At 40.6% G+C, this 24,023-nt stretch overlaps 1 protein-coding gene across 2 annotated transcripts in view; it reads left to right on the forward strand.

Moving 5' to 3' along the window:
- Positions 1-24,023, forward strand: part of LOC311048356 (receptor-type tyrosine-protein phosphatase gamma-like) — a 141,152-nt gene that overhangs the window by 32,435 nt on the left and 84,694 nt on the right. The window lies entirely within an intron of this gene.

Consider the following 24,023-nt stretch of genomic DNA (forward strand, 5'->3'; position numbering starts at 1 on the left):
GTAGCACGGCACCGAGTGCCGCGCTACGAGCTTGTAGATCTGCTATTTTTGAAAAATCGTGAAAAAATATATTTTTTATTTTTTTCAAAAAACTGTTAGAATTTAGATTTTTTTAAAATAATCACCTCAGGTCAAGGGCTAAGGAAGGTTGGTTGGTTCTTCAGTTTGTCTACCCACTTTAGTCCCGAGCAATTATATCTCCAAAACTACTGGCTGGATTGTCATGGAATTTGTGGTGCCAATTCCAAACGTCCTCACTTGACATTGTGGGCCAGTATACGTCTTAATAGAGGCACTATAGTAACCGGCCAAAGTTTTAACATTTTGAACATTCTTTGAAAAGTCGTGTATGCTGTCATCTCCTCCCACATCATAAACTGTAGTTAAACCTATCTACTCCTACATTATAAACTGTAGTTGAACCTATCGCCTCCCACCCATGTTTGACACCAGACTAGCGTCTTCAGACTGTCCTCCACAGACTGGCGTCTTCAGACTGTCCTCCACAAAATGGAATCAAAATGTTTTATGGTAAACAGTACTGTAAACATCTACAAGAAAATAAAAAATCCTATCATGGTAGATACTAGGGCTGAGGGATGATTATTACGTTGTTTTCAGATTAGTATTTATTTCAACGGACGGATTAAGGATGTTTTTGTTTAGATTAGAAGAGCAGAGCAGTGAGAAACTGTATTGCTAAGTTGGTGGTATTCATTGTCAATAGCAGCTGTTGCCACGTGCAGTTAGGCCTGTCACAATTATTATTCGTCTAATCGCAATCATTTGAGATAATCGCAATTATTTTTTTGCATAATCGTTTCCATATTGAAAGATTTTCATGCATTTTCAAATATAAACAATAGCGGAAATAGCAGATCTACAAGCTTACAACGCAGTACTTTGTGATGCGTTGTAAGCTTGTAGATCAGCTATTTCCGCTATTTGAAAATAAATACACTGAAAGTGTAAAATTATTAAATATCAGTAATTTCTTTAACTTCTATTTAAGTTATTTGTCATGTCTGCCCTTTGCAATTTTTGATTACGAAGCCAAAAAGGCTTGTGTGTATTGTATTGTTCCAACGCCTAAAACACAAGTAAATCGTTAATCACAGTTATTTGTATGACAATTAATCGTCAACTTAAGTGTTTTAATCGTGACAGCCCTACGTGCAGTGTTTTCAGTAAAAACATGTTGTTGGAATGGAAATATAATCCATTTCTTTCTTCTTCTTTTCAGTGTGTGCATACTAGTGCATACAGTAGGCTATTTATTGTCTGGGACCTGGGTCCTATTATAGCAGCACACCTAAGGCAGGAACACATTAAAAGTGTATACTTTCATGGTGAGTCATCGCATTATTATAATGTTTCCTAATATTGTGCAGTGTGGTGAATTTCTGTATTTTTATCTCATTCTTGACAGCAATTTGAATTCAATCCTCCTGTAACCAGTTGCAGTCGATGTGAATAGAGCATATTTGAACAGCATATTCAAGATGCATTTTCTCACTTATGGATCAATCATTCATTGTACAAATAATTGTACATTCATCTAGACATGTCTAGATGAAGTACAACAATTATCCAAATTTTGTTTTGATGGCAGGCATTTTGACACTAGATTAAAATCTGCCATTACATGCCATGTAAAACAAAATAGTGAAACTACGCTACCCACAATCCCCCAGCATTCTGCCCAGCTATTTCCAATACTGATTTTGTAGACGATGCACTGTTTAGAATATTCTTGTCCGATTGCTTTGACTTTGACCGATACATTATATACGTTATATAGACCGTCTCGTATTATGCCACATATCGAAAAGCATCAGCTGTCCACAACGCACCACAGGTTGTTTTGACTGGTCGTTGTGTCAAACGTCCTCTCTTTCAGTGAACGTTTGTCTCCTTGTAGTTACCGATCATTTGTAAGTGAGCAAGATTGGAGCACCCAGATTATCTTGTAGTGTGAGCTGGGATTTACTGTAGTTAGTAGGGTCACACAACTCATGACCCTAAATCAATGCCTGTGTACCTTTTTTAAACAAATGTATTCCGTTCCTTCTATTTTCTATCTAACCAGAAAATGTGACTTCCGTGCTTGAAAATAAACAAAACTTGGTACGCAGCTCCAGTCCAATGCAAAACATCCTCAACTGCCATTGTGGACCAGTAGTCCTAATATTGGTGATATAGAAACTATCTAAGATTTTTAATTAAGTTAGCCGGACTTCCTCTGCGTTACTAACTAACCAAAACATACAGTGGAATTGGAGACAAAATAATGACTTCAAGCTTCAGGTTCAAGATGGTCTTTATATTCATGTTACAAATGTTATATTTGCATTTAAAAAAAAGCAGAATAATTTAGAACTGTTTTTAACTCCTAGGTTATCAACATCATTGTAAACATGTTTGTTTACAATAACATAATTGAAACTAAAACAAAACGTTGTTTGTGCCAAATTATATTGAAACCATGTTGATTTGCACTTCATATTCCAATATGCAAAAGTGCAAACAACATCGTAATTGCAAGAAAATCACAAGTTGGGACAATTTCGATTAAAGTGTGACATGAATATAACAGCCCTCAGACAGAAACCCCCTTCTCTTCTGAAAACAATTTTCCATTCCAATATGCAACCCCCCCCCCCCCCCCGCCTCTCCTTCGCTCCTCCTCCTCCTCCCGATATATCTTTAATTTCACAGGCCCTTTTCATCTATCTTAATGCTAGCCTCATCTGGATTCTGAGCAGAGGTTTGCCTGTGGGGGAGAGTAAGGGGGGGGGGGGGGGGGGGGGGGGCTGGATTAAGGCTGGATTTAAAATGGCTGCTCACTGTACTAAGCTCAACACTCAGGCGGGCATCGGTCATGCTGCTCTGTGATTTGTGGCCTAATTAGTGGTTTCGGGGTCCTTCCGGCTAAATACCTGGACTATTTATCTACTGTATAGGGATACCTACTATTACCTACTCTTGTCATTTACACCACCTGTATGTTATTAGGCTGCTCAGAAAAGGAGAAAGAAGTGAGTGGATAGGAGAGGGCATTAGAAATGTCACTGAAACTGAAACTTGGCCAAAGACCATTTGTCACCAAAGTCATGTACATCATATCGGCAAACGCAATGTATTCAATACATGTCCTAATTTGTGTGTATGTGTGGGGGGTGTCGGCGGGTAATGGAATGGCTCTTAACCACTTGAACCCCACCATCCCTATTCTGGGGAGAACGTTTAGAGAGAAGGTATAGAGAGAAAAAAAGCGGTCCAAGTACAGTTGTAACTCAGGTCTGTAGACTAGGGTTCATGTGGTTCAGCTTTTGGCCAAATAATCACAATGTCATGTGTGAACGCACACATGACATATGAGCATTGCATACTAGGGCTGGGCAATTAACCGACAATATGTTGAAACCGACATTTAGAACCAATAACTGACTTATACCCGAATAAGCGAGAAGCAATGTTTTATTTTATTTTTCCTTAAATATAATGAATTGACATGAAACAAGTTTTGATTGATTTTTTATTATTTCATTAACAATTTAACCCTGGATAAGGATTATACCTTTTGTAGTACAATGGCGGCATAGAAAAATAGTGAAAATAGCCCATCTACAAGCTCACAACGCGTCTCAATCTGACACGTTGTGAGCTTGTAGCTTTGCCATTTTCACTATATCTATTAAAAAAAGTGTATTAATCATAATCGAGGCAGACATTTTCTCCTCTATCCTATTGCCCAGCCCTATTGTAACCAGCCAACATTTTCACACGTCTCCCCCCTTCTCCGCTCCCTCCATTGGCTCCCAGTTACTGCCCGCACAGAGTACAAAACACTGATGTATGGCAGCCCCATATCTTCAAAGCCTGTTCCAAGTTCCAACCCTACAACCCCTCCCACTCACTCAGATCAGCTAACACAGGGAAGCTGGCAGAACCTTCGCTAAAACATCCGGGACAACGCTCCACGCGTCCCAGACTCTTCCCTCCCTTCTGGCTCCCAAACTGTGGAATGAACTCCCCATTGCAATTAGAACTGCAGACTCACTCCTCAATCTTCTGCCGTAATCTGAAGACTCACTTCTTCAGACTCCGTCCGCCTCAGCCCGTAGCACTTGCCTTAGCACTTGTCCCATAGCCTCGACGACCTTGCAGCCTTATGCAAAGGCTAAAATGTAATTTAGATAGCATGTTATGTAGACAGATGCCAGGTCATTGTTGGCCTGGCATCCTATAGTGTGCATAGTTTCAATGTACAGATTATTGGATATTCTACTGTTAGACTGATTAATAGGTTCTTGGTTTACCTATGAACCTAGATTACTATTTCTGGCCCGGACCGCTGGCCTGGCGGTCCAGACACCTGACAGCGCGTTGTTGGTTCGAATTCAAATCCTGACGACCTTTGCTGCTCGTCACTCCCCGTCTCTCTCCCTATTTCCTGTCTATCTACTATATTATAATTTATATAGTAGATAGACATACTATCAATAAAGGCAGAAAAAGCCCAAATAAAAATAAATACAAAATAGAGTATTATTTCTATGCATTTGATTTATTACCTTGTGTTGTCCTTGCTTACTGTAAATCGCTCTGGATTAACCCATTAAGACCTGGAACGCATCTGTGTCATTTTTTTAATTTGAGCTAAAAGGCATTATTTTACACTTTGGCTATTCAAAAATAGCAGATCTGCAAGCTCATAGCGCGGCACCGAGTGCCACGCTACGAGCTTGTAGATCTGCTATTTTTGAAAAATCATGAAAATGTGTGCAAATCTTTGAATATATATATATTTTTAAAGCGAACATTTTTAACTGAAATCTTTGCTTCTGGGGGTCCCTGGAACAAAATATTTTGAGATGGGGGGTCGGCGGCCAAAAGCATATCATTTTGGGGGTCTTTGACATGAAAACGTTTGAGCAACACTGATATAGAAACCTAATTTTTCAGAATACTGTCGACTTCAGGTCTCTCATCCAATCACATCGTGTGCGTTATGAACAATGTACAGGGCATGCATCTACTGAACTTCACCTGTTGTCAATAGTGAAAACTAAAGGTGCCACTACTGTACATGTGTAAGTCAGACAGGAAAACAAGTCAGACAGGAAAACAAGTCAGACAGATAAACAAGTCAGACAGGAAAACAAGCAGTCCTCATGTAATGGTGGAATCTGGTCATTTTTGAGCAAATCTGCTCTGCATGATGCATCATTTGTAGGGCTCACCGTTATGGATGGGAATTTGTCACCTGTCAAGCTGCATGTGGCTGATGATGTGTGTGGTGGTCACCTCCTGCCGTGGGGTCACCCTGACCTATGACAGTCCCTGTGCACGCGCTGTCACATGACAGGCATGTGAGACGCTGATGTGTGTGTGTCCCAACACCTCTGTTTCCCCCCTGGGACATAGCCTTAGGTCTTTTTATGTCTGCTGTGGGCTGTCACTCCTCAGGTTCCCCTGGCTCTCCACTGAGCCATGGTCCTGTCATTGTCCCCCCCGTTAGTCTGTCTATCCCAGTGACCATCCCTCCCCCCCATCTGATGGGCAGAGCTGAATGTTAACCCATTCAATCCGGGAACGCATAGCTGTGTCATTTTAGATTTTTTAGCTATAACCATTCTTTTATACTTTGGGCTATTCAAACATAGCAGATATACAAGCTCATTGCGCGGCACCGAGTGCTGCGCTATACAAGCTTGTAGATCTGCTTTTTTTATCGTGAAAATCTGTGCAAATCTTTGAATATATATGTTTTTTAAAGGGAACATTTTAAAATCTTTGCTTCTAGGGATTCTACAAATGTCTTCTAAATCCTAACAGTTAAACAAAATAATAACGTATGTTGCTATAATATCAGTGGTTCTCAAACTTTTTCATGTCAAGGACCACCCAAAATGATATGTATTTGTCCACGGACCCCCCATCTAAAAATAATTTGTTCCAGGGACCCCCAGAAGCAAAGATTTGAGTCATTTCTTTGTATATATATTCAAAGATTTGCACACATTTCCACGATTTAAGATAAATAAAATAGCAGATATGAGCTTGTTTATCTGCTATTTTTGAATAGCCAAAGCAATCTAAAGTGACACAGATGCGTTCCCGGTCTTAATGGGTTAAAGTACGGGGCCCTCCATCAGCTTTGGCTCATTTCTGCCCCTCAGCTATTTGAAAAGATGCAGCAGTGCAGTTTGGCAGATGGCACAAAGGGACGAGAAGCAGGGACCAGGGGACTTGTTATCAAGTCCTGGGTGGGTGGTCACTCAAACATATATATGATGTAAGAGTGCACACAAACACAATTTCTCCCACATAATTACTTACACACTGACTGTGTAGTCAGAATGTCAGGGTTTTAAACTTGACTTGTGTTTTTCACAATAGCACGGTTAGAAGTGTCTCTACGAATTTCACCCATTTCTTTATTAGACCTGTAAACCTGAATGAAGTTGAGATGAGTTGAGGCCAGGGGTCTTCAACGTTTTCACGCCAAGGACCCCCTAGCTGAGAGAGAGATGAAGCAGGGACCCCCTCTATATTGTATAACATTTTGTTTCAGATTCAACTTTTTTTGTTTACTTGGTCTGCTTTTTCCCCCCTCTACACCTATACCTCTTTGCCAAAAATAGCCGATCTACAAGCTCACAACGCCTCGCAGCGCGAGGCGTTGTGAGCTTGTAGATCTGCTATTTTTGGCTAAAGTTCTCCTCAGGAAAAGGGATGCTAGGGTTCAAGTGGTTGAGGTAGAAAATATAAATCATATCACACAAATATTTGGCGGACCCCCTGTAGTAACTCTGAGGACCCCCTAGGGGTCCCGGACCCCCTGTTGAAGACCCCTGAAGTAGGCAATTGTTCTGTAATATTCAGAAAGGCCACAGTTCAGTAATAATAGGTGGCCAGGGAGGAGATGAAAATGAATCGGACAATTGGGGGGAATCCGAGTATGATCATGTGAGAGCAAAAATGGCAACCGTGTCAATATGGTCATTTCTTCACACAGAACACATTTCCCAAGAGCGTCCAGTCTTGAACCTGAGAGCGGCTACAGTGACTGAGGTCTGCTAATGACGTCCCCATTGATGCTTCTATCTGCCGGTCCATAACGGAGAGTGAAGTCTCCATCTGCCACTCTGACTCTCACGTCCCTTCTTTTGTAGGCAATAAATCTTCCTCTTTTCCAAATGACGTCAGATCGAAGCGTTTCTCTTTCGCTGCCCTGGTTTCAGACGCATGTAAATTTTTCTGCGGCTCCCATCTGTTCGCACTCGCAAGTGCTTTTCATGTTATCCTCTTTGGAGAGTTTCATCATGTACGTCTGTCTATACCAGTGGTTCTCAAACATTTTCGTGTCAAGGACCCCCGAATTGACACTTATTAGCCCCGCGGACCCCCATTTGAAAATATATGCCAGCCAGGGACCCCCACAAGAGAAGATTTTTACGGCTCTAGCAGTGATTTTCAACCATTTTAATTTCAAGGACCCCCAGTTTGACATGCATTAGGCGACGGACCACCATTTAATGGCATTTCTATCTCTGGGACCCCAATTTATGTTGTAAAATCAATGTTAATTTAACTCTGAAAGTGTACAAACAATTTGTACACTCTCTGAGTTACAGACCCATAAGGGTCCATTTGGTTCCTAACTATCTATCATTTAGCTAGGGACCCACTGTAACTCCCTCAAGGACCCCTGGGGGTCCCCGGACCCCACTTTGAGAACCACTGGTCTACACTACCAGTATGTGTGCGTCCAATTGTGTCCCGATATTCCATACAACCTGATTACCCCTAGTAATTGTTGTTGATGATGTTCCCTGCAGGTATTACAAGTAATTCAATATAGGCATTTGTTCATGTTCTCCATTGATGTCTGCGTCTCGGTTTTGAATGTATGTAAGATTACTTGCAGTATGCACACGTTTTCTTATGCAGGTAGGAGGAATATCACCTGTTGTTCATGATAAATGAGTACCCCAGGATATTGTGAATGCTGGGGTTAGCTGCTGTATTTCCAAGACTTTGTTGATATGAAACCGTTGCCCTTGGACAGAGAGGAGTAATGTAGCATCACTAATCAGTGTTTCTCTACATGGGAGATCTCCGTTCTGCTCCAACGAGCCTTCACCTCTTTCTCGCCTGTTTACAATTAACACGAAGTTGGCGTTGACGTAAAATGGGACTTATGGTGGTAGTTTGCAATGTACAGTATGTATGGGTCTGACGGACCATGTGCAGATTATGGCATCAATGCATGGGTTCGTACTTTACCCAGGCCGGCAAATTTGTAAAAAAAAAAAAAAAAATTACATTAAAAAGACACTACCAACAGGGTTTTGCTGTCAAGTAATAAATCAGACTTGATGTTCTTGTGGTATTTTAATTAGCTTTCAAAGAGATAAGCCCGACATAGCCCAAAGAAATCTAAAAAATGACGCGGATGCGTTCCCGGTCTCAATGGGTTAAAGTTATTCAACAAATGCAATACAGTTTTTTATTATTATTATTATTATTATGCTGTCCCATCTGTGCATGATGTTCTGCTTAGAACTCAACTTAGTAGTGTGACAGGCCAACAGAAGGTTTTTAACACTAAGCTCAATTCATTAAATCAAACGGCACCACATTATCACACACAGCGCCATCTGCATTAGAAATGTCGGTTAGGTCCAGGAGCCCTCCGCCTACTGAGTTGGCCCAGGGCTGTATATTCCATCTGCAGGAGAGAATATTAACTGGATAATGTTCCTTTTCTTTATGCGCTGTACTGTAGGCCTGTGTCAGTGCAGCAAAGGCTGCTGTTGATGTACATACAGTACAGTTCATTGCCTTACACAATTCATTATCATACCAATTGCATTAACTCATTCAGTGCCACTGGACGTCTAAGACGTAAAAAAAAATGTTTTGAAAACATTTTTCAGAACCCAAGATATGATGATTTGAAGATTTGCTGCTCCATTCACTCTTTGTTTAACTTCTTACTGAAAAAGGCTGTATCTCGGCTCCTAAGCACTTTTTTTTTACAATGAATTTTGGCTGTGGCACTCAGAGCCAAAATTCCATAAATAAGCACTGAATGAGTTAATGGTACCATCTGTAGTTTAGCTTGTCATTGATTATTGTCATCAGCTTAAAGCTCACGGATAAATGACAATGTTAATGCTTAAATAACAATGATTGGAGCATAAGAAACAAAGTAGGGCTGTGTGATATTAGGGGGAACAAATTGACATTACAATATTTTCAGTGTATTGCCAGACTGACAAATTAAAATAGGAGTTTCATAATTTCACCTGATTTTCTTTTAAAAACTTGAACAACTATACTTTTAGTCACTTATTTTAAGTTGACACAAAATTCCACATGTGACACTTCGGGTGGCTCAGAAGGTGGAGTGGCCGTCTGGGACCTGTAATGTTCCCGGTTTGATTCCCTGCTGGCTTAGTGTTGAATTGACCTTGAGCAAGATGCTGAACGCCAAACTGCTACTGATGAGGTTGGTTGCCTCCACCATCAGTGTGTGAATGTAACGCATATTGTGAGTAGCCTGGAAACCAGATGAATCTGCCAGTGCAAAAAAGAACGGAACAACTTTGCATGATATTAGTCTGGCCATGCCAGGCTACATTATGGGGCTTTGAATGAAGCCTCTCATTGTGGAATCAATCAGCACTTAACTGTGAACAATTGTGATTAGTCAATCGCTGTGCATGCGGAACAAATGCACACTGACACCAGAAACCAAGAAGTCAGACTAATTGTTATTTATTAGACTAGACTGTTTTTTTTTTTTAATCAGTCATGCAAAATGCAAACCATGGTAGTTGTTATTTATAATCAAGCAGTAATAGAGTGTTAGCATTGTTTGTCTTATAGTGTATTGCATCCTCTGCAATGTGACTATAGCACATGCATACATCACATGATACTGATGCACCTGCTAGCGGAGAAGTTTGCAGGTGGCATTGTGGGTGGCATGGATCACAGACTATCTCACAGGTAGTGATACTATCCCGCAGTACGTGAGAATGCAGGGATGTGGCCCGTACAGTTGGCGTGACCGTCTGGGCACCTAGGCTGGTAATCCAGCCTGACAGCGTGTCGCCGGTTCGACTCCCGATTTCGACGACTTTTGCTGCGTGTCACTCCCCCCCCCCCCCCATCTCTCTCCCCATTTCCTGTCAGTCTACTGTTCCTACAGTATCAATAAAGGCAGAAAAAGCCCCAAAAATATATCTTTAAAAAAAAGAGAATGCAGGGATGTTGGTCTGATGTGTTAGTGAACCACACAGGTGCTCTCCAGGGCACTGTGCTGTCACCCTTCCTGTCCACCGTCCAACACCTCTGACTTCTGTTACAACTCTAAGACCTGTCACCTCTAGACGTTCTTCTCGGATGACACAGTGGTTGTCAGCTGCATCACGGAGTAGTAGTAGTAGTAGTACTAAAATCTCAATAGTTTAGTAGTAGTACTAAACTCTCAATAATAGGTCAACTCCAAATGTCAAATAAATCTCTCACAGGTCCAGCTAAACGCTTGCAATTCCTTCCGAAACACCAATTTCCCTAACCCGCCTACTGCCACCACCGTCCCTGGATAAACAGCCAAAGTCCCTCATAGATATTGGAACATACAGTTTACAGTTTAAGCATTTAGCAGACGCTCTTAACCCATTAAAACATGGAACGCATCTATGTCCTTTTTTGATTTGCGCAAAAAAAGCATTATTTTACACTTTGGCTATTCAAAAATAGCAGATAACAAGCTCATAGCACGGCACCAAGTGCCACGCTATGAGCTTGTAGATCTGCTATTTTTGAAAAATCTAGAACATTTTTAACTCGAATCTTTGCTTCTGGCGGTCCCTGGAAGAAAATATTTTGAGATGGGGTCGGCGGCCAAATACATATCATTTTGGGGGTCCTTGACATGAAAAAGTTTGAGAACCACTGATATAGAAACATACGTTTTTCAGAAAACTATTGGGATTTAGAAGACATTAGTAAGGAATCGGCCTCAGGTCTTAATGGGTTAATCCAGAGCGATTTACAGTAAGCAAGGACACAAGATAATTCTGTACATCATAAATAACATCAACATAAATAACAACATAAAATCTTTTTGTATTGGTTTTCTAAATGCTACTTGGTTATGATTGCCTTTTGGGTCCTCAGTGCTCATCAGGTCATTCATTTTAGTCAGTGTTAGACACTGGTATGATTAAGAACATTTCCTGGTTTTGGTGGGGTTGGGGAAAGGCTGACAGAAAGCGCTTCGGGCACGACCAATCAAATGACGCTTTCTGACTGAAAGCCCTCCAGGCAAACTTCTCCCATATGCCAGAGTGACAGACAAACCGAGAAAAATGTCTACAGTGCAGTGCCAGGGAACTTTTAAGACATGTATACATACCGATTTGAAGGGCTGGATAATCAATACAGTATTGTGAAAAATAAAATGGCAATACTCTTTTCTTTTTCTTTCTGCACAGCCCTTTCCCTCATTGACAAACTGTCAGCTTGTAGTCCTGTTGACTAGTAGTGAAGGTGTCTCCTTTGGTAAATGGACATACTGTCGCAATCTTGATAAATGCGTCACCTACAAAAGGCACCACTGCCTCTCATCTTTTTAACCCATTAAGACCTGAGACCGATTCTACAACATGTCTTCTAAATCCTTAGTTTTTTGAAAAAAACCTATGTTGCTGTCAGTGGTTCTCAAACCTTTTCATGTCAAGGACCCCTAAAATGATATGTATTTGGCTGCGGACCCCCACCTCAAAATATTTTGTCCCAGGGACCCCCAGAAGCAACGATTTGAGTTACAAATGTTCGCTTAAAAAATATATATATTCAAATATTTGCACACATTTTCTCGATTTTTCAAAAATAGCAGATCTACAAGCTCGTAGCGCGGCACTCGGTGCCGCGCTATGAGCTTGTAGATCTGCTATTTTTGAATAGCCCAAAGTGTAAAATAATGCTTTTTAGCTCAAATCTAAAAATGACACAGATGCTTCTCCCGTTCTTAATGGGTTAATTGATTCATGATCGACACACATATCCCTCTCTTTGACCTTCCTCTCTCTCTCTTGAGCTGTGTTGACTGCCTCATTTGAAGGTTAAGAGGACACTCTGACCAGGAGCCCCTCCAGACCCTACAGGGATCTGGAGCTTTTGTTGGTTCATTGGCCATTTGCCAGAGAAGAAAGGAAGTTGTGTTTGGTTCTCCTCCCTCATGGGGCTGAATGTATTTCTGGCCTTCTTTTTCTTTACACAAGGGCCCGGAGATTATTTTTGCAGACCATGGGATGTTGTACATGTGCTATGGCCAACACCCAAGAACAGGAAGCCACAGTTTCTATGAAAGTCCACGAGATGGAAGCAGATAGTGCCAAGGGAAAACAATATTTTGGCTGGAGCTTATTCTGGTGGTCAATTAGACTCCAGTGGCTGTTTGATTTACCACTTCCTTTACCTGCTTTTATGTGTTTGAGCCTGCTGTGTTGAACACAATGACCCGTGATTAAAGATGGAGCTCATTCAGACAGCCATGGCGCCAGTCTTATCAGATGCATGAGGTCCAGGACAACTTCAAATCAATTGGATTCACACAATCTATACTTTTAACATGCTTTGTTTAAGTGAAATCTTTGTAGGCTACAGTTTCACTGGATAACCTAACCTAATGCGTCACAGCAAACTATTAAACTAATAAATAATATTAATTATTGTCCATAAACTTGACTAATTCATTGTTTTATTATTTGTGTATAAGGCCATTTTTAAATATCCAGTAAACACATTAAGTTACATTCACTAAGAGTGAAGTTGTGCTTTTGATTTTGAAATGTTTTTGTAATGCTGTCATGTATTTGAAGGCATGATGAACATGCATGTAGATTTATTGCTGTGTCACTTTAAAGGCTTTTTCCCATTGTTTTTTGGCCTGTATTACACAGTAAAATCCTCTGTGTTAATGTAACTCTTGTAGAAATAGACTAACTGACCCGTAAAGTTAAGAGTTAAATGAGTACAGATTATTTTACTTTGGTATCTTTGTGGCTTAAGCACCCATTACCTAGCCAACGTTAATATTCAAATATGATATGGAGAAATTAAAACTCAAACATAATGCTTTTTTTCCTAGTATAGCCTATATATAATTTATTCCGAAAATCTGCATGAGAGCATCATTAACGTGAAGTAATGAAGTACCAAAGTCTCATTTCAAGTGCAGATGAATCCTCTAACTACATTGCATCCTTCCTTCATCATGTTCTAAATACAAAAGCTGTACTGGTCCCATCTATAAAAGGAAATGGCAGAGCATTATGTTTGTACTGTATGTAATTCTCATGAATTAATTGCCCAGTGCCCTTTTTTTTTCTCTGAGACATTTCCTGATGGACATTGTGTATAATGAGAGGCTGCCTGTTTCCCCCCACCCTCTTCGACAGACACGGACTGGGAGCACAGCCTAGGCTGTGAATGGCTGGATGGGTGGGGTAAAGGGATATGAGGTCACTCTATTCATTGCATAATGAAGCTAGTCTGGGCAAAGAAGATAAGGCCTCTTCTGTTATGTAACCTGAAATCTAAACTGACCAAACTTTATTAAAATAATTCTGTGTGTATAATAGTGTGTAAATGTGTGTGGTAGTAGCCAGTAGGGCAGTCGAAGAATTAGATGGTGATATAAAGTCAATGTTATATATATTTGATTGGTTTAAGGGATCTAGTGTCTTGTTTTTGGAGTTATAGTCTACTAGTCCATACCCGGGGATGTGCGTGCTCTAAATATTTGCAGACTTTTAGTTATGTGTAGACATGGCGTGTATTCCTATGAGTCGATGTCTGCCTGGTGACAGTTTTCTCTCCCTCACAGCCATGAAAAGTTGATGTTTAAGCCGTTTGAGCTAAGATATGTGTGCTAATAACAACACAACCTGGATTCGAACATTGCACGTGTGCATCAGTGCTATGAAGATGATATCCAAAGCGCGCTCCCGCTCATGAAACGCAGTGTGTGTGGAGAGCTCTAAATGAAAGTCGTTACAAGTTTGCAGAGTGTGGCAGTGGCCATGGTCGGCACTCGGCAGCCGTAACTCGACGCATGCACAGTTTGATATCCCATAGCTTGCGGCGCTGTAACCATGGCGACGACAGATCCCAAGCATCCCATAGCTTGAACGCAGAATCTCCGCTGTTTACTATGTTACACAAAAAACACTAATAAAAAGCTTACATTTTGGGAAAGTGAAAAACAGGCGTCACAGTTCCGTGCATATGCTAATGGTCAATGCCCGTGTGCAAGTTCAGATCAATTGGTCAAGCCACTGAGGAGAGAACAGGTTTTGATGGCAGAATTCCTTGATGACAGAGGTTCCCTTTGATGACAGAGGTTTGCTGTGAAACAAATATCTTCTGGAAATGGAAATTTAAACCAGTTAATTAATAGCACAGACAGAAAATATTATTTGATAGGCACTCATTAATTTAAATGATGAATACTGTTTCGACATTTTCTAGACTTCTAAACTTGTTGGACCTTATTCCATTGAATACCTTTAGAGACTCAAGGCAAAGCCCTTTCTTTCCATGTTAATACTTAGAATGGGTTTTTAACTATTTGGAGGTTAATGGACCCTTTTCTATCCATAAATCTATTATGACCTCATCATGTAATGTCTAGGTTAAGTGATTCTTGCGTCTCTCGAGATGATAGTTATGGTTAGATATTTGCCCCCTTCCGCTTCTCTCTTGAATACACTCAGCCACAGTCTCACTAATTGGCCATCGGATTGCAGTGTCATGCTTGGAAGTTTGTCCTTCCAAGAAGAAAAGATTTGCCTGTGTGCCTTTCCGTCAGATCCTCTTCATTTAACACAGGCATTTAAAAATATCTTAGAAGCAGAATGGGTGAGTGAATAAATGAGTCACAAACAGTACATACTCATGTAGTGGTACACTGTCATCGATCAGTGGAAGGGGTAGTGTCTCTCTCTCTTTCTCTCTCTCTCTCTCTGTCTGTCTGTCTCTCTGTCTAAATAATGTATTTTTGCTGAATGACCTGGTCTTACGACAACATATAAATGAGCTTTATGGCTAATTATCCATGTTATGACCTCATTAGCCTTAAGGCTATAAAGTAGCTGTAAGGCTTAAGGCTAATTTATCGGACAGTGTCGCTCCTCAAATGTGACGTAGTTTCAACTGATAAAACTGTCACTTGACACTTTGTGCTCGACAAACTGGAAAGTTTCAACTTAAAAAAGTGTTAAGGTTCTTCAGCAGACCGAGTATATAAATTGAATCTAGTTTTTTATTCGATTCCTACATAGTAAAGGTGTTGGTTTCGTATGCTAGAGGCTGTCAGAATAGTTGTGGGTTGTGACAGATGAGAGAGTAGATTTTAATGGACGTATCATGCCAAAGCAATAAGGAGCGGGCCACTTTGAACCACCTCAGGAAGCAGACGGGGGCCGGAAATGTGGTCCCCGTAATTTAAACTGAAAGGGGAGAATCAATTAATCAAATCTTAAGTCTTATCACATCAGTCGTCGTCAAAATATACGGTAACAGCCTCTCTTGTTATATAATCTCTAAATTGAGCTTGTGTAACGCGGGTCAATAGGTGACTGGCAAGGATCGGGGAAAAGCAGTGAAACCGAAACGTACTCCTGGGAAGTAAGATCCTGTATGCACAGATAGTGCAGTATTATCTTGTTGATTGGAGCTCGTCTGCTTTTTATGTCACTAGAGCTAGATCTTCGATTTGTGGGGGTAATGCTTTGGGATGAAAGTAGTTATCTTATCAAAGCCCTTCTAGCTGCTATCTCGCTCGCACAGCCAGACCTTTAAGCACCTGCCACAGTTGGTGTGTCTTTGCGAGAGCTCAAAGGAAAGTGAGAAGCGGGATGGTTCTCAATGGGACTAGAGTGATGGAATGTCATTACGTTTGAGGAGGTGTGCATAGGGACAGTATAGATATGCTCTGAAGTTTGATGTGTTGAGTTATAGACAGGGTTGTCATCATGGTAGTTTGAGGATGATAACTTAACTCTTTGACTGCCAGGAATACATTAATTCATTCATTCATCTGCCTCCTGTCCCCTTGCCAACGGAAACAGTGATTTTACTTTTTTTTACCTTTCTAACGACCAAAACATCTATTTAAATAAGGGCATCCTTTTTGCAAGTTCCAGACAGTGTGCAAGACCTTTTTCTTTGATATGATATCATAGATCCCTTTCTGGACATTTGGACCTTCCTGGTTGTCTTATGCACCCGTTATGTGCATCAGCCTTCTTTTAAAAACAATTTAAGCTGAATAAGCTTCTTTGATGATGAAGGCTGAAAATTCTTTCAGAAGGGTTAACAAGTTGGAAAAATGTAAAACTAGATTTACATTGTTTTAACTAATGTCGTTGCTATCCGGCAGAAACCAGCTAACTCCATTTTTCCGCTTTTGCATTGTTTCCATAAATCGGTGCTATTGAACACCCTTTACGTCTGTGTGTTGATTACAAAAATATTGAGCCAATGAAAAGTATTACAAAGCACTTCTAACAAAACCAGCTAACTCCATTGGATCCTCAAACTTTCTGCTAAACCAGCTAACTCCACCAAAGGGGGGTGGAGTTAGCTGGTTTTGCTGACTCCAGGCTCCACCCACTTTTGACCTCCAACCTCATTGTGAGCCTGGAGGTCCATTTAGCCATAATTATCAATGATGAGCAAAACCTCCTAACTTTGTTTTGTTTTTGTCATTTCCTGAAAATTTTACATTTTGGAGTTAGCTGATTTCTGCCGGACAGCAGAGATATGCATCAGTAGGCCTAATGAATCAGGTAATAAGAATGTGCTGTTTTATTAGAATTCTGCACCTTCACCCAGAACCACAGTTACTGTATAACAGGCAGGGTAAAACCAAACCCTCCTGGAAACTTGTATTGCAATATTGTTATCGGTATCAGTCAATTTTTACAAACTGTAGGCCTACACATGCAGTAGTAGCTTTAGCTTACTATCGCTAGTTATAGTGCAGGAACAAACCCTCAAAAAGAGCCTTAGTTTTGAGATACCCCTCCCCGGAGTAGAACAAAACGGGACATAGTTTTTTCATATCTTTAGGATGTCCCCTTCATGAAATGGATTGTCCCAAGTTTTACTTTTACTGCAAAAGTCATGAAATTGATCCATGAAGTGACTCACCACATAGGCAAAAAAACGCCCTATGCTGAAAGTGGGAGCTCCAAGTAAATCCTCTGTCATTTTCTACCTGCTGGTTGTTTTTAGATCATACTTGCACAGATGGTCTACATGTAGTGTCCCTACATCCCAAAACAATCAGAATGCCTATGTGGTGAGTCACTTCATGGATCAATTTCATGACTTTTGCAGTAAAAGTAAAACTTGGGACAATCCATTTCATGAAGGGGACATCCTAAAGATATGAAAAAAATATGTCCCGTTTTGTTCTACTCCGGGGAGGGGTATCTCAAAAACTAAGGCTCTTTTTGAGGGTTTGTTCCTGCACTATTAACAGGCAGGCCTCTGTCTTGTTTTTAATGATCAGTACTAGATTCACTGATAACAAAGAACTTGACCTCAGTTGATCTGTTCCATTTGGTGATGTTTTTTTAATGTCACAAATTTTCACTTTTAAAGTATGTTTGGAGCTGTGTGTTTGGCAACAGACATACAGCGTCCATTTTCATTTCACCTGTAAGAGAAAGTCATACGTGAGTGACATATATACAGTAAAGTTACACGACTGAAATATTGTTTTTTCTTTGTTATTTCAAAGAAGCTTTGCTTTGTTTTTGCAAGCTGTGCAACGTATGACTCCCCACATCTCTCATTACAAAGACAAACAACAAAGGTTTAGATCTCTGCCTAGTTGTCAGCGGAGCCATGAAATTGTGAAACTATTGGCTTGTGATAAGACTTGTAAGACAGCAGACAGCCCCCTGGTCCCAGTAGACAGCACAGTGTATGTGAGTAATGCTGATGCTGATGTAGGCTTTTCTACCCTCAGGTGACTCAAAGGTGCATTGAGCCCCGTTCCTTTATTCTGCATCACATTGCATGCCATCAGGCCACAGAGCTGTCAGGGAGCGTGTCAAGAGATCCGCACATATCGCTAAGACGGGGAGAGGTGAAAGAAGGAGCAGGATAATGGAGAACGGAACAAGGTGTGGGGCTATTGGGCTTGTAGAGAGGGGAGGTCTGTTACCGCAGTTCAAATAGAGCTACCAAACCCCCCCCCCCCCCAAAGAAAAAAACACCTTTGTTGTGATAGACTGACACCGTGGAAACCGTATGCTCCAGTTGAGATGAGTTCACCGTTGACAGGCTGTAATAAGACATCAGACGGTCCTGTTGTCAGGGTTGCCAGATCTGCTTATTATAATTTGCCCGCAAGTTTTTATTTGAAAATAGCCGATCTACAAGCTCACAACGCGTCGCATCGCGACGCGTTGTGAGCTTGTAGATCTGCTATTTTCAAATAGCTGATGTATATGTTAAAGTGCTCATGCGGCCCATAGTCGCTTCTTTTGGGCTGGTTTTCCTAGACCTGGTTGCTTGTTTCTCTCACAGAATCTGGCAACACTGCCTGTAGTTGTGTATGGTGTACAGCTGAGAGAAGCTCCAATGTGGGTGGAGCTCCCAAAGTTCATGAACTGTCTATCCAGGATAGACTTGATACAAAACAATACTTGATCGACTAGGGATAATGTGTACGCAATCTGCAGATCTATCCGCATGCTTCATAACCGACGTCTGTTTGCATGACCCAATTGCAGACGTGCCAAATAAAATAGAAAAAACGGCGCGCTTGAAAATTCATGTCACTTTTTCGCTGTCACTTTATCCACACCGCTAGTTTGACCCTTAACAATCCAGCTGTCGCTGTGACTCAAATCAGCCGGCCTTGTTTTGTTGTCGGGCCTGCTCGTACATATGGACATATCAGGGGTAGATCCTCTTTTTGTGCGTGCAAGGGGCCAGTGTGCCAAAATCTGGGAAGGCTGCCAGGCAGCATGCAAACGTGTCTGTTTTCTCCCAGAGGGACAAAACGGAAATGACAAGGCAATCACCATTCTGTCAGCATCACCATGGTAGCACCAGCGAGGTTATTTATCCTCAAGGTTAATGGGATGACGCCTGGAACCGAGGGCGCCAGATTGGGAGAAACATGTGCCTGTTTTACTTAAGCAAGCAAGGGACACGTGTGGTGGTGTGGTGTCACATGATACACTTTTGAACCCGGAGCAGAATGGGGTGAATTGATAGATTCCTGAGCGTTGACCATGAAAGTTCACTTAGTTACTTGACAAACTGCCTAAAAATGGTGAATTTATTTTTAGATTTGAAATTGAAGTAAAGCCAGGTCCATCAGGATTGATCATTTGGCAATGCCTAATACTCCTTAACTCATTAAGACCTGAAGCCGATTCTACAAATGTCTTCTAAATCCCAACTGTTTTCTGAAAAATGTATGTTTCTATATCAGTGGTTCTAAAAAAATCATGTCAAGGACCCCCAAAATTATATGTATTTGGCCACCAACCCCCATCTCAAAATATGCTCCTATCCTATGCTACTGAAATAATAACCATAATTTTCAAAAAGGCAGACAATGAAGTTTAGCAAGTTGACAAGTATAATATCATCCCTGTACCATAGCTACAACTTTGTGATGGTAATAGCCTATTACCATCACCCTATTGCTAATAGGGTATTTTAAGGCCCTGCACATACATGCCTATATCCTCAAAATGGTAATTAATGCAGGCAGAGTGAAACTCTGAAATTGTATGGCTCCCGGCAGAGCCACAGCCAGGCCTCATTTTGTGATGGTGCTACAGTAAATCTGATCCATAGATCAATAAAGTACAACAAAGTACTGGTATGGCGAATGCTTGCATTATTATTCTAGGCCATATTAGTTTATGTGCTCATATTTTGTATCATCATTATTGTATCACCTGCCTTTTGTGCTGTGTGTGTAGAGTAGTATCTGTGTGTACGTGTGGATATTTTCATTCAGGTGGTAAGTGGTGTGTCTGTGCAAGTCGCTGCATAGCCAGAATATACTGTCTTCATGTGATTCAGTCTTGCCATGTAAGCACTGTCTTGTAGACAGATGCTCAGATATCTCTGCCTACAGTACCAATGTCTGGTGACATCTAAATTCAACGTAGGGGATAAAACTGTCCCTAGTCAAGTAAATAGAGTGCCGTGGTAGCTTATCTAAGTGTGCAGGGGTGGCTCATGTCCTGAAGGTAAGGGGTGCCATGCCCTTGATAGCTTTGTATACTGTAGGCCATCAGCAGTGTTTTGAGAAGAGAGCGCAGAAGTTAGGAAATGTGAAAATGTGTTGAAGACCAGGTGTGCTGCAGTATTCTGGATCACTTGTAGCAGTATGAGTGAGCACACCTTCACACTTTTTGAAAATGTCATGTTATACCCAGAATGAACACCATAGCATAGAAATCTGCTATTGAAAAGAAATGTGATTATTTTTGTGTTTGTATGACTCATATTGAAGTGTTACTGACATGCCATCTGCACGATGAATGAGTAATCAAAAAAGTTTACAGAAGAAAACATTCAAACATGTTGGTCAACCTATGACAAATTTCATACCACTAATTTACATGTAGTCGATATGTTTTTCCAATTGGTGCAATTAAATTAATCATCAGTATCGTTGGAAAAAATGCAACATTTTCTCTGAGAAAATTATTGCTTTCTAGCCACACATTTGAAATGCGCAATCTGTTCAGAGTGAGAGCAAGAACATTGAATCCAACGTTGTAATGTTTTATTCAGTTATTCACAATGCTACTTTTGTTACTGTGTCAGCCCAAAGATGATATGCTAACTAGATAACTAAAGGTAGGTCAGTCTGCATCTTTCTTCTGGCTCTTGAAAGACTTGGAAAGTTTTCTTTTTGGGGAATGGTGTGTAGGCAAAATACTGCCAATTCTCTTTCTTGTCCTGTGTAAAAGAGATCAAAGAAATGGCTGTGTACATGCAGCATGATCAACCAGCTGTTCGTGATAATGTCACTTATTTGTGTTAACATTACCTGCTTAACTGTGCCACATCTGAAAAGCTTGTGCATTGACGTTGTTTTGATTTGTTGGTGGTGGTTGGTAATTATTGCCTGCATTGCAAGGATTGCACTGCTCACAGCTCTGAAGAGCTGTCAAATGTTTCTGATGCTAAATGAAAATATGAATTCATTACTTGAAGTTGAAGTCCTTGTGTGGGAGTAGCAATTAATGTTTTGTTTAAAGTGTTCCAATCACACTGGTGACATCAGCATACCTTCCAGCTCAATGTTGTCCAACATCATAAGCCTGAAAGACAAGTATTAAGACCTGTAATTTATCCATGGCTCCAGCATCCCTGAAAGTAAAAGGGCTCAATTGAGGACATTTATGTCTGTGAATCAGCTACCAACAGAGTGGTTGCTTTTTGGTATACAGTTTGGATGTGCTGGAGAATTCACGACTCAACTACCTGTGTGGGAGTAAAGAATAGGAGATAGAATGATTGATTAGGCTACTTAAGTGGTCACTAAGCAGAGCGTTTAGTTTCGGTACCATATAGATCAAAATCAATCCACTTGCAGTCGTCAATGCAAAACAAAACTTAGTTGCAGATTAAAGTTTGGTCGGAGTTTAACAGTTATTTTTCTTTTCTAAATGTCAGTGAACATGGCTTTGAATTTAATTGAAATAGGTTTCTAAAAAGTACTGGAGTCTATAAAAATCAGCTTGTAGGTGGATGAGATAATGAGTTACAGTACATTATATAGCAATATATTCAGAGAAAATAGTGAAACACTCCGACACTGTGCTGAAAGCCCTGTAGATGTGGGTAACTATCACATTGTCAGTGACAACACAAAGCTATTTCTGTAATGACAGGTACTGATAACTGTAAATAAATAACATTGCATGTTTGGGAAGGCGTAGCTGTCAGAAATATAACCCTAACTATCTCTGGGAATTTATAGTATATATAGCCTAAAGTTTACATATTTCCCAATCTTCACTATAAACCACCTTTAGGAGAATGAGACATTATCATAGCCATATCTCATCAAATTCTTTCAACACCATAATTTAAGATCATACCATTGATTCTATGTGTAGTACTTCAATGATGCACCATAAATTGATCTGAACATTTAGAGCACATGATTATTAGTTTAGAGAGTCCCCTGCGTGCAAACAGTGAGGAAGTGACACAGATGAATCGACTGCTGCGCAATCCTCTCTTATCAGATTTGAGCCCCACTCCTCCCATTCTCTTCCCTTTTTAAAGGCAAAACCTTTCCATCAGTATATGCAATACATTTTTGAATGGAAAATTAGCTAAATTGTTGCTTTTTGACTTAACTGGTATGGTTATTAATTACACCATCTGTTTATTTGTATAGCCACGCGCCAGCAAAATAACTAGACCTACTGTATTGTGTTTTGCAACTGGGCTTAAGGTTCTGGGTCAGTCTGTTTTTTGTCTTGTGTGGAGACAGAAACATTTGAAATCATTGGAAATGTCAGTCATGTTTTTGGATGTCTTGTAAACCTGGGAAAAACTCACTCAATTTGCCCCTGCTCACTGTAAAGAAAAATGCCATCGTAGCATTGAAGTAAAGTTAATCCAAATCCATTTTGTTATAAACTTCCTCCACGATGCAATAAATGTAACCAAATTGAACCCACAGTTCCAGGGTACATGCCAAACTAAGTTCTCCAAACCATTTTGCCCCAAGTAATTACAGTACATGATAATTTAAGTTATAGGAGTGAGGTTTGAGGGTTTCATTGTATTAGCAGAGGCTGTGTCTGACTGCAAACTGAAGTTACCAAAGCACTATGCCTTTTTTATTTAGTGAAAGGGGAGAAAACGGTAATGTTCATGGTGGTCCCACTATTTTCACTGCTACGTTGGCATAAACCAGGAGGAGTGGGAGATGATTTAGTTTTAAATTAAAAGAATAAGGTCATTCTTCTACATGGAGGCTACAGAGTGCCACTGGGGCCTATTTTCCTCAGCATACACTGAACTGAACTCCCACTCATCCGAAAAAACCTTGTGTGTACATTTGAGGGGCAAGCAGCTGTTCCTTGACGTAAGTGTTAATGCTGCATGTATGCCTGGCTTTTCTTTTTTCCTCCAGTTTGTGACATATGTACCGGTGCAGACATTTTGGTTAGACTAAGCAAGCAATGACTGATAACTTCACTGTTTTGGTTGCCGATGCAGACATTAGTAAATCAAAATCCTTGCCAACTTTTGTGTGGGATCCAGACCTCAGCAGTCAGTACGAGTACGCTTTGCAGGTGGTGTTCAGAGAAGACAATTCATCACAATTTCAGTTAATGAACAAATCAGACATTTTGTGGAATTGTACTGCCTCAGCTGTGCACCAGCTCAAACTAGTGATGAGGCTGGTGGAAAGATGAATGCAAGAATGCAAGTTGTGTGTTTTATAGAGACATATTTGTGTATTTAATCTTTTTGGAGAACTCTCGCTCCAAGACATACAGTACTGTACTGTATAAAGCCATCAAAGATCCATGAGGAGGAGCTCTCATCTTTTCCAGGAACACTTGACAAGTCGACCTATATTTGTAGGGAATGAGAGATCATGAATATTGGGTTAACCCAGAAAGGTTAGAATCTGTGCATGCATCCTTGTTCCTCTGATCCAGGAGCGCGTTGTGTCTCCGTTGGCCCACTGTGTCCCAGAAGAGATCAAGGAGACCCCCAGTCACAGATTGTTTTGTTGAAGTGACACTGTAGTAGGGCATAGAGGGTTAAAACTGTAGACACAGTGGATGAGGATTGATTGAGTGATGTTTTTGATTGACAAAACGTGCATATGACTTACTTACTTTTCAGATCTTTTTTAAAATAACGTGTGGATACAATGTAGTTATTATTTAGTCACAAGCTCTTAAAAC

Source organism: Gymnoscopelus microlampas, assembly GCF_963454915.1.
Source record: "Gymnoscopelus microlampas genome assembly, chromosome: 7".
Classification (NCBI taxonomy): domain Eukaryota; kingdom Metazoa; phylum Chordata; class Actinopteri; order Myctophiformes; family Myctophidae; genus Gymnoscopelus; species Gymnoscopelus microlampas.